The following is a 12,160-nucleotide window of genomic DNA, read 5'->3' as shown; positions in this document are numbered from 1 at the left end:
GTATTTATAGATGGAATTTATTGTCATAAAACTGGATGAGGACGCAAAGGGAGAGAGTTAATAAGAAACCTCCCAAAACAATTTTAATTCTACATATGGATGTGGCATGATTTATGGTTTGACATTTAGATTTTTCACTGTTCTGAACAATGCTATAATGAAAAACATCTAGATAGCTCCCAGTGTTTCACTACTCTCTGAACAATACTACAATGAACAAACATCCTTGCCATTTTTGTAAGTCAAAGGCTAATGTCAACAGCTCCGAATGATTCACCCTAATATATTTGATAACTCCTTTGATTCTTTATCCTGGATGCACTATACTTTGATTGAAATAGATATCACAACCTAGATGGAGCTATTAATCTCTGGGCAGCAACACCTCAAAATAAACCACTCTAGTTAGAGCTAGCATGTGGGCCAGGTGTTCCCTATACCCCTCTATAACATAATCCTGAGGTCTATTGTTTACCTCTCCATAACTTGTGTAACTTGGATCCCTGCGCGCCCCCCCCCCCCCCCCACCCACCCACTTTGGATTCTTAAATGCCTCAAAACTTTCTCTCGGTTTCTCACATCCTATTCAAAATAGCAAAGTTTCAAAGTACGTGAAACAAAAATCAATGGAATCAATGAGAAATAGACAGATTCTCAATTAAAGTAGGATATTTCAGCATCCCTTTCTCTACAGGAAACCAGTAGACATAGAGGACTTGAACAAACCAATCAACCAACTTGACCTAGTTGATACTCTACTCAACAATAGCAGAATACAATTCTTTCCAAGTACACAAAGAACATTCTGTCAAGGTTAACTATATTTGGGGCCACTAAACAAGCCTCAGTCGACTTTAAAAGACTCAAATCATGCAAAGTATATTGTCTGGACACAAGTGAATTAAATTAGAAATCAATGAAAATATATCTGAAAAATCTCCAATGTTTGGAAATTAGTGATGTACATGGGTCAAAAATGAATCAAAAGTGAAAGCAGAAAGTATTTTGAACTGAGTGAAAACAAAGAATATCCAAATGTGTGAGATGCATATAAAACAGCTCTTATGAGAAATTAATAACAATGAATACCCATGTTAGAAAAAAGTCTTAAGTCAATAACCTTAAGAAACTAAAAAAAAAAGGAAGACAAAATAATAAAGATTAGAGCAGAAATCAATGAAATAGAAAACAAAACAAAAAGAAAATCAGTGAATCAGTTTCTTTGAGAAATCAATAAAATTGATAAATCTGTAGCTAGGTCAATTAGAGAAAAAAGAGACAAGATACAGATTGCCAATTATACAGAATAACAGAGGTGACATAAAAACAGATCCTACAAAAATTAAAAGGATAATAAGGGGATATCATGAACAACTTTTCGGCAATAAATTTCACAATTTAGATGATGTTTTTTTTTAAGTTTATTTTTATTTTTTAAAATAAATGTTTATTGTTCAGATTATTACAGTTGTTCCTCTTTTTTCCCCCCATAGCTCCCCTCCACCCGGTTCCCTCCCCACCCTCTGCCCTTACCCCCACCCCCATTGTCCTCATCCATAGGTGTACGAATTTTGTCCAGTCTCTTCCCCCACCTTTCACACCCCTTTCCCCCTGAGAATTTTCAGTCCACTCCCTTTCTATGCCCCTGATTCTATTATATTCACCAGTTTATTCTGTTCATCAGATTTTTTATTCACTTTATTTTTAGATTCATTTGTTGATATGTATTTGTTGTTCATAATTTTTATCTTTACCTTTTTCTTCTTCTTCCTCTTCTTAAAGAATACCTTTCAACATTTCATATAATACTGGTTTGGCGGTGATGAACTCCTTTCCTTTAGCTTTTTCTTATCTGTGAAGCTCTTTATCTGACCTTCAATTCTGAATGATAGCTTTGCTAGGTAGAGTAATCTTGGTTGTAGGTTCTTGCTATTCATCACTTTGAATATTTCTTGCCACTCCCTTCTGGCCTGAATAGTTTCTGTTGAGAAATCAGCTGACAATCATATGGGTACTCCCTTGTAGGTAACTGTTTTTCTCTTGCTGCTCTTAATATTCTCTCTTTGTCTTTTGCTCTTGGCATTTTAATTATGATGTGTCTTGGTGTGGTCCTCTTTGGATTCCTTTTGTTTGGGGTTCTGTGTGCTTCCTGGACTTGTAAGTCTATTTCTTTCACCAGGTGGGGGAAGTTTTCTGTCATTATTTCTTCAAATAGGTTTTCAATATCTTGCTCTTTCTCTTCTTCTGGCACCCCCATAATTTGGATGTTGGTACGCTTGAAGTTGTCCCAGAGGCTTCTTACACTATCTTCGTATTTTTGGATTCTTTTTGCTTTTCCGGTTGGGTGTTTTTTGCTTCTTCATATTTCAAATCTTTGATTTGATTCTTGTGATCCTCTAGTCTGCTGTTGGATCTCTGTATATTATTCTTTATTTCAGTCAGTGTATGCTTAATTTCTAGTTGGTACTTTTTCATATCCTCGAGGGATTCACTAAATTTATCGGCGGTTTCTAGAAAATTCTTGAAAAACCTTATAACCGTGGTTTTGAACTCTCTATCCAGTAGTTTGCTTTCCTCCATTTCTGTCATTTGTGACTGTTTCTTTGTCTCCGCATTTTGGCTGCTTCCCTGTGTTGATAGAGTAGCTTTGTGTGCTAGGTGTCCTATAGGGCCCAGTGGTGAACACTCTTGGTGCACCCCTTTGTGGGCTGTGTGCACAGTCTTGTTGTAGTTAAGCCTTGATTGTTGTTGGTATCACTGGGAGGAATTGACCTCCAGGCCAATTGGTATGAGGATCAGTTGTGTCTACGATGGGAGAACTTCTGTGCTAGAGGCACCCTTATGGGGCAAGACTTGCTTCAGTGGGGCTTTGGTGCTCACTGAGTCTGCCCCCTGAGTGTGTCCCTTATGGATCTGAGGAGTTGTAATCTGGATGGTCCCACTCTGACCACTGGGTACACTGGCTCTTGGATCTCCAAGGAGGTGCAAATTTAGCCTCTGCCTGAGGCCACCCAGCAGGAGCTACAGAGAGATCTGCAGATTCCTCTTCTTTGTTTGGGGTTTGGAGGTGCCCAGATGAGGCCCAGCTGTGAAGCAATGCAAGCTGCTGTGGAGCCTTGGGCCTCCTTTTGGAAGTTCTGGGGCTCTCTGACCCAGCTGCAGTTTGTTAGGTAAGTTTAAATTTCAAAGGGCCAGGCCATTCATATGCTAAAGCCTCTGCTCACAGCTGGGGTGGGGTTGTAAATTGGGTGGGGCGGGGTCTCAGGGAATCACCAGGGTGGAGCAAACAGCAATGGCTGACCTTCAGCCCTGCCCTAAGAGGTCTCAGTATCCCGCAGTAACGCTGCAAGCACCTCTGAGAAAAAGCCACCCTTGTGTTCTGGCCTGATGCCAGACAGTCCAGTTTCCCCCTGTATGAGTCTGGATCCCCAGAGTCTCGCCTGGAACTGGAATTCAGAGCAGTCTGGAGCTTGTGTCTCCCTCCTGATTGAAAAAGACAACCATGTCCTCAGTTGCCAGCCCTTTTCGCATGCGTCTCCGTACCTCCGCCCTTTACTTCCGCACCTCCTCTGAGTCTCAGTGTGCTTTTCTCTACCCTTCTAGTTATAGAATTTCCACTCAGCTAGCCTTCCTGGAGTTCTGGATGATGTCCATTTTGTCTTTTAGTTGTAATTTTGAAGTGGTTGTGTGAGGCAGCAAGTTCAGGTGTTTACCTATGCCGCCATCTTGGTTTCTCCTAGATTATGTTTCTTAAAGCTATAAATTATCAAAGCTTACTTAAGAAGAAATACATAACCTGAATAGTCTATGTCTATTAAAGAAATTGATCTTGTAGTTAACCTTCTTACAAAGAAAACTCCAGGCCCAGATAACTTTACTGGTGGATCTTATTAAACATTTAAGGAAGCTCCCTGGCCAATGTGGCTCAGTTGGTTGGAGTGTCATCCTGTGCACCGAAGGCACTTGGATTCAATTCTTGGTCAGGGCACCTACCCAGTTTGTGGGGTTGATCCCTTTCAGGGCACGTATGGGAGGCAACAGATCCATGTTTCTCTCTCACATTGATGTTTCTCTCTCCCTCTCCCTTCCTCTCTCTCTAAAATCAATAAAAACATATCCTTGGGTGAAGGTTTAAAAAGAAAATCTAAGGAAGAAATAATGAAAATTCTATACAACCTCAAAAAATTGATGAAGAAGTACATGTTAGTTTTTTAGGGCTGCCATAACAACGTACCACACACTTGGAGGCTTAAACAACAGAAATTTATGTTCTCACAATTTTGAAAGCTGGAAGTCTCAGATCAAGGTATCAGTGGGGTTGGCTTTTTCTGAGGCCTCTCTCCTGGCTTATAGATGGCTGTCTTCTCTCTGTCTTTACACGTCCTTCCTCTGTACCTGTCTGTGTCCTCATTTTCTCTTCTTATAAGGACCCCAATCATATTACATTAGGGCCCATCCTAATAACCTCATTCTACCTTATTTCTTCAAAGACCTTATCTTCAAATACAGTTGCATTCCGAGGTACTAGGGGATTAGAACTTCAACATATAAACTTTGAGGGGACACAATTCAGCCCTTACCAAAGTAATACTTCCCAACTCATTCCATGAGCCAGCATTACTACCCTGATACCAGTACGAAGCAAATAACAAGAAAAGAAAAATACAGACCAACAACTCTCGTGAACATAGATACAAAAATTCTTAACAAAATGTTATCAGTTCAAATTCAGTGATAAAAATGATGGCATGACTAATTTGGGTTTATCAAGGGATGCAAAATTGGTTTAATATTCAAAAAGCAAGCAATAATTTTGCAGACTGAAATAAATGAAAGCAAATCAGATGTTCATCTCAATAGAAGCAAAAAATTTTTTGACAAATTCTAACATTTAATCTTGTCTTAGAAACACACACAGTAAATTTCCTTATGTCAGGTATACAGTGTTCACAGGTCAATGATGAAATGCCTAGTATGAAGAAACTGTTGGGGAGAAAAAAATCTTCTGCTCTTCTAGGTTCTTTGGTCTAATAATCAAATTAACATAACACAGATTAACAGGAGGAAAACAAATTTAATTATAAGAATATGAGACCCACAGTCAGTCAAGCTGGCAAAAAAAGCTTATATGCTCTTCTGGCTAAGAAGGGGGTAGGTGTCTAGGGCTGCTGTCGGCAAACTGCGGCTCGAGAGCCACATTCGGCTCTTTGGCCCCTTGAGTGTGGCTCTTCCACAAAATACCACGGCCTGGGCCAGTCTATTTTGAAGAAGTGGTGTTAGAAGAAGTTTAAGTTTAAAAAATTTGGCTCTCAAAAGAAATTTCAATTGTTGTACTGTTGATATTTGGCTCTGTTGACTAATGAGTTTGCCGACCACTGGTCTAGGGCTTCAAAGGGAAGGAAGACCATTCCCAGGGAGATGGGAAGAGCAAATGTTTGGTAAACAGATGGTTGCCATGCTGTGCAGAGAGAACAGTGGGACGTAGAGGACAGAGAGAGGACTTTGATCTCCAGGTCTTGCCTCGTTCCCCCGCCCACCCACCACACCTAGCCCATACTCTTTGTAGTAACCTCTGGTGATAGTTTTCTTCCTGGGCTAGGCCAGCTATCCCAATTCTTTTAGGTAGTTAAAGGAGAGGTAAAAAGCTCTCCCTCAGTCTCTTTAGGCTTTGATTGTCTTTTTAGCTCAAAGTAGTCCACAAGCCAAAGTGGCATTTTCTGGGGAGACTTGTTCTGAACCTCTTCAAAACACATGACTGCATCCACACTCCTTCCAAGAAAGCCAGCTTTCATTTTAGCTTCTAGGTTTCCACAGGGCATGCTGTTATCATAATAATGCCTCCTCTTTTTAAAAATCCTTTCCCGGTGTGTCCATTATTCCTAAACTATTACATTATGATCCTACCCAATCCTACCCAACCCTCCCTCCCCCATAGAAAAACCTGCCTCTGACTTGTCTTTAAAACCTCAGTAAATATCCAGACTTTGCCCTTTGCCCTCTGATAAGTTCCATCAAGGTAATGATCCTTCTGAATGTGCAAGCAATGAACAGATTACTTTGATAATTCAGGAAGCCACTGTCAACATTATGGATCATTCATATTTCCTCTTCTGAATTATTTTAGTAATCTTTGTCTATTTCTTCACTATAATGTGCATCTTTGGATTTGAAGTTTGAAAACATGCTTTAAGCTTTTCTGTCTGCTCTATACAATGCAAATATTTCCTCACTTTCCTGTTAATTTTTGGTGGGTTTTTTGTTGTTGTTGCACAGGAATTTTTAGTTTTCCATTGTTTAAAGTCATTATCCATTCCTTAAAAAAAAGAAAAAACAAACAGTTTTTAATGCTATAGTGCCTGGGTTCAAATCTCTCCTGCTTGCTGGCTGAGGACCCTGGCTTATCACTTAACTCTCTGTGAACCCGGCTGCTCATCTGACTCCCCATGGGAATGTAAGCTCCAAGCAAGGACGAATTTTTTACCTTGTTAACGACTGTATCCCCAGCTCCGGAAACAGTGCTCGATACATAGTAATATGTACCAATACATATTTACTAAATGAATGAATCTACAAAGCCAGAATAATAATCTTATTTACCTAATAGGGTTGTTATAAGAATTAACTAGCCGGAGCCGGTTTGGCTCAGTGGATAGAGCATCGGCCTTCGGACTCAAGGGTCCCAGGTTCGATTCCAGTCAAGGGCATGTACCTTGGTTGCGGGCACATCCCAGTAGGGGGTGTGCAAGAGGCAGCTGATCGATGTTTCTCTCTCATCGATGTTTCTAACTCTCTATCCCTCTCTCTTCCTCTCTGTAAAAAAATCAATAAAATATATTTTTAAAAAATCAATAAAATATATTTTTTAAAAAGAATTAACTAATCCTCAGAAATTATTGTCTAGAACAAGCTCGGCACAGAGTAAGAGCACAAGAAATTGACGTTCTGCATCTGTGGGCAGCTGTCAGCCCCTTGGAGAATCCAAGAAAAGCTATGAACACTCTCCCCAGAAAAACGCACCCACTCTCCTGTCCCGTTTCAGGGAGCTCCCACAGCCCTGACACTGAAATGACTTTTCAGATTCCTGAGTTAAACGGACTTGAATGTCAAAGGCTCCTTATGGTTTCGGACCAACAAATCTCAAGGGGTCACAGGAAATCCCTACAGAAATCGCTGTGAGGGTCAGGCTCCTCTGAGACGCAAACTGCTCTCTCCGCTAAGGGGCCGGGGCGGCGGGGGGGGGGGGGGGGGGGGGGGGGGGGGCAGAGGACGCCTTTTGCTCCTTCCTGGCTGCGTTACGGGGAGGGGAAGGGCACCTCAGGAACCAGGCCAGGGGGCAGGGGGCCTCTAAATGGAAGCTGGGGCTCGGGGAGAGTCTAAGGCCATTTATAAACTTCCGCAACCCTGCTCACCTGCACACAGGTGAGTTACCTCGGCCTCCCAGCTGGTAACCAACAAACCCTGACCACCTTGACTACCCTCGATGAACGCAGGTGAGTTCCTGTCTCCCGCAGCAGGAAAGGGGAAAATCGAGCCGGTCCCACAGCCCTGTTATCGAAAGAAAGTGCCTGGCCTGGCCACTGGCGGTGTGACGTCCCATAACCTCAGTGGCCTGCGTTTTGCCTTAAGAACGGGAAGAGCAGAACGGACCTCGGACTTTTGTTGTGAGAAAGTGAGAGCACTGTAAATCGCTTACACAATATTTTGCACCTAGTAGCACCCAATAAGGGTTAGCTGTTCTGATTAAATTAATATCAAATAATAGTTCAAAGGAAGGATGTTGCCTGCTTCCCAAAGCCAGCTGCGGGCCTGGGACGGAGCCTGGGGGACTCCCACCCTCCCCAACCGCAGGCCTATCCGGATGGTCCCCTGCCTCGTTCCGTCCAGTAACACACAGGTCCTCCAGGGGCTCAGTCCTCCCCTCCCTGGAACCTCGGGTTATGACCCCGGTGTCTAAGGATGGTTGTCATCCCGGCCAAAAATGATTGGGCTCAGAGAGCCGGAAGGATTGGTCCAACCCCTCCTTTCATTATTCTGATTAGAAACAGCCCCCGAGGTGGAGTGATTTGCCCAAAGTCCTGCGACTTCCTGGAACTCTACACCAATCGGAAGATTTCCACGTTCCTGTCCTTTCCGCTGTTATCAGGTTACCTCGGAGCCTCAGGCTCTGCTTTTGAAAAGGAAAGAAGAGGTCGACCCCGAGGGCCAGGGTTTAGTAACGGCTTGTGGCAGGGGCTGAGAGAATGGGGGTGATACAGTGTATAACCTGCTTCCCCCCAAAAAAACATCATGTGGACAGTTTTTGAATTGCTTGACAAGGTCATGCATTTTAGTGCGTACCTCCTCCAGGGGGGCTGGGCACTCACCTGTCTGGTTTACCTGGCCGAGTGCCCAATGCCGAGTCGGTGCTTCAGGACCGTGCCACCTGGAGGCCTGCGTGGCTGGCTGCACCATTGGCCACGGAGACGCGGGAGGCCAGGGAGCCGCGCCCCAGTGGGGACGCCTGCGAAGTGCCTTCCCGTTTGTCTCCGTTCTGCCTTTGCCACGCACGCCCTTCGTTCAGAAACCCTTGGCTGCATCTCCTGGTTATTTCCTTAGGGTGTTCTCCTAGCGGTGGGGTTACTGGACTGAAGGCTGGGCACATATTTCAGGCTCTTGTTCCGAACCCCTCGGGCAGTTCACAAAGGCATCAGCGTCCCAGCAAACTGGCCCCAACTGGGTATTATCAGGCTTCATTTTTATTTTTCACTTAGCTTCCCTTTTTTACCATCTCGGCTGAATAAAAATGACATTTTAGTGGCCTCTCTTTGTGGTAGATGGAGGTTGAACTGATGTTTAAGAAACACTCTGTGGAGCCCAGAGGGGTCCCGCGGTGGGCAGGAGACCAGGGAGGCCCGGCCCTTCTGCCCCGGTGCGGACCAGGGCACCTGTGCGGGGAGCGTTGGCCTGAGGATGTCACACCTGAGCCGGCCGGAGAGGCCTCCCCGGCAGGGAGGAGAGCGGCTTTCCTGTGTCTATTTTCATCTCCTGGTGCCAACTGAATGCTCCCCAACACGTGACACACCTGCATGCCTGTCTTTACGGACAGCGAGAAAAGGCAGGAATGGGGGTAACGACTGATTTCCGCTTAAAGTCCTGGAGAAGCAGGAGTGAGGGGTGAACTTGGAAGGATGTTCCCAGAAGATGAGAGGTAAGTCCCTGGGGGTCGCTGCCAGCGTGGAATGGGGGGGGGGGGGGAGGGACTGAGCCCAGGGGAGTGTCCTGGAGAGACTGCCCTGCAGGGTGCCGCTCACAGGGCCAGGGGTCCCCGAGGACGCCAAGGGCCTTCTCCCGGCCGCTGGGGCATCAAGTGAAAGTGCAGGGACAAAGCGAAGTGGTGAGGGAGCCGAGGCCGCGGAGGCCGTGAGCCCGGGGAGGCGGGAGGGCGAGGGGGCCTTTCCCCAGGAGAAGGGGGAGGCCGACCGCTTGTTGGCCATGAAACAAAGGACTTCTCCCCGAGCCCGCCGGGAGCTGTGCCGGCCCCCAGGTGTGCGCGGCTCTCACAGGCCCTGCGGGAGGACGGATGCGCCGGTGTGGACAGACAGCTGTAGTTACCAAGCTTCCTCTCACCTAAATGCATAGTCCTCATTGATAATAAACACCCAGGATGTGTCTTACAGGTGCTGTTTTTAGACGTTGTGGGGAGAGTTTGTTTTCCTGACTGCTTTAGCGTTTCCTATTAAAGCCTGACGTCGAACCATCAGCCTCTCACAGCCATCTACGCATTATCTGCCCCTTTAATTCTTCGAAAAGGGCTTAAGTCAAATACGCAACGGTAGGTCTTAGAGGTTTCAATGAATGATTTCAAAACCTCATCACACTTAAAAAATCATTTGGTGACTTTATGAAACATCACAGTTTCCCTGCCCCCCCTAAGGGGACGGATTTACCAGGGCTGAGACATTCCCGGGACCTGGCATTTAAAAAGCCTCGCAGGCGACTCCCAAGTTGCTGCTACAAAGACCAACTTCGGGGAATTGATGTCTAAATGTTTATGTATTTCTGTTTGTTTTTAAACGGAGTTTGGAAGTGGCAGTGGTGCCTGCTAAAATATTGAGTCGTGTTTTGCATTCCTGGAAAACCCTCCTCTTCCACCTCCCTCCCCGCCCACCCTGGGCTCCCCCTGCCTGGGCTCCTGGGTCCTGACCGGACCGTCCGAGCCCCGAGCCCTCGCTCCCCGCGTGCCTCTGGGTTCCCATGATTCCTGGCTTTCCTCTCTGGCAGCACCCTTCGGGCTTTCTTTTGTGAACGACAATTGGCCTTTCTTCTCCTACCGCCTTTGGAAGCCCGGCTGCCGCTCAGGGTGTCCTGACCCTGGGCCATGGGATCCACTTCCCCACTTGGCGCCTGGGCGCTTCTGATTCTCAAACCTGCCTCTCTCGCTGCTTCTCTGGGGAGCTCCCCGGACCCCCACCTTTTAACTGCCTGCTACGTATTTACTTTTGCATGTCCCACAAAGCATCTCAAAGTCAAATATTTCTAGTGTCTTTTAAAAAAAATAATAATACTTTCCTTCCACTTTTCTTTTTTCCCCCCCTCCCACTTTCCAAGTTCTTCTGGCTGGGTTAACGATCAAATTAACAGAGACGGATTGACAGGAGAAAATGAACGTTTAATACATGTAAGTTCACATAGGCATGAAAATTCCAAAGACCATGAGGCGACACTGGGGATATAAGGCATTGTGGGGACAAAGAAGGGGGGTGTTAGATTTCAGAAGTGAGAATGGGCGAGTCACACAGGTGGTTGAGGAAGAGCAGAACACCGGGCAGGAAAGTCCTTGCTCGGCAACTTAGGAACAAGCGGGGGGTGGGGGTGGGGGTGGGGGTGGGAGGGTGTATCTAGCTAATGGCACCCCCCTGAAGCCCTCCTGTTTACCACACTTAATTCAAATTAGGCCGAGGCCGCTTCCAAAGATTCCCTTCCGGAAGCCAGTTTCTCCGAATCTCTTGGGCAGGAAAGGGGGGGGGGGGGGGGGGGGGCAAGGCTCCCTCTGAGTCTTGTTTCTTAGTGAACAGCTTAGAATTGACAGCCCAAAAAGTGGTTTCAGGGGGCCCAGCCTTGGTTCCCTTCGCTGGCACGTTGGTCCTCCGTGTGTGATACCTCAGAGAATGGCTCTGCCAAGTGACTCAAGGCAGAAACCTGGGGGCAACACTTCATTCTTTTAAAGCCCGTGTTCTAGGCCCTGGGGATCCCATAGACACCCCAACCCCAGACCTCCACCCTCACTGAACATGTATTCTAGACGGGGGACAAGCAATCAGTCCTTAAATCTCCTGGATTCTAGTCCTTTGTTTCTCTAGACATAACTTTGCCTCTTCAGTCACTGCCGTAGTTCAACCCCCCCCCCCCCCCCATGGCCTCCCTCTTTCTCTCTCCTTAACTCCCTCCCCACTGGAGTATAATCCTTCTAAACCCAAATCTTAAATTTTAGCCTCCAGCTTTTGCTCTTCCTCCAGATAAAGCCCACCTTCACAAATCTGGGCTAAAAGGTTTTACACCCACACCCTAGCTGGTTTGGCTCAGTGGATAGAGCATCGGCCTGCAGACTGATGGGTCCCGGGTTCGATTCTGGTCAAGAGAACATGCCTGAGTTGCGGGCTTGATCCCTAATGGGGGGGGGGGGGGGGGGTTGTGGTGCAGAAGGCAGCCGATCAATGATTATCATCATTGACGTTTCTATCTCTTTCTCCCTCTCCCTTCCTCTCTGAAATCAATAAAATATATATATATATATTTTTTAAATATTTTTTAAAATAAAAGATTTTATGCCTGGTAGGCCCTGCTGGCCTCTCACAGCACATCTCCACCCACCGAAGCACTCTCTGCTCAGTCTCTGAATTACTTCACTGCACTGCTGCCCCCCTTCCCTCCCCCTCCCCCTCCCCTCTTCCCTCCTCCTCCCTCCCCTCCTGCCTGGCTGACTCCTGTTCACTCTCCCATCAGCCTCCTGGGTGGCCCCATTGACTTCTGCCTCCTAGTGTTCGTGCCCTTGTGTGTGAGCTGGATTTCCTGATGTTATTCTGAAGGAGAGATTATGGCAGAAGTGATGGGCTCCTGACATTAGGTTCCATAAAGACTGTGGCTTCTGTTAACATAAGTAACATTCAAACCTGTAAAGAAT

Source organism: Cnephaeus nilssonii (assembly GCF_951640355.1).
Source record: "Cnephaeus nilssonii genome assembly, chromosome: 6".
NCBI classification, from domain to species: domain Eukaryota; kingdom Metazoa; phylum Chordata; class Mammalia; order Chiroptera; family Vespertilionidae; genus Cnephaeus; species Cnephaeus nilssonii.
This window is presented reverse-complemented; position numbering follows the sequence as displayed.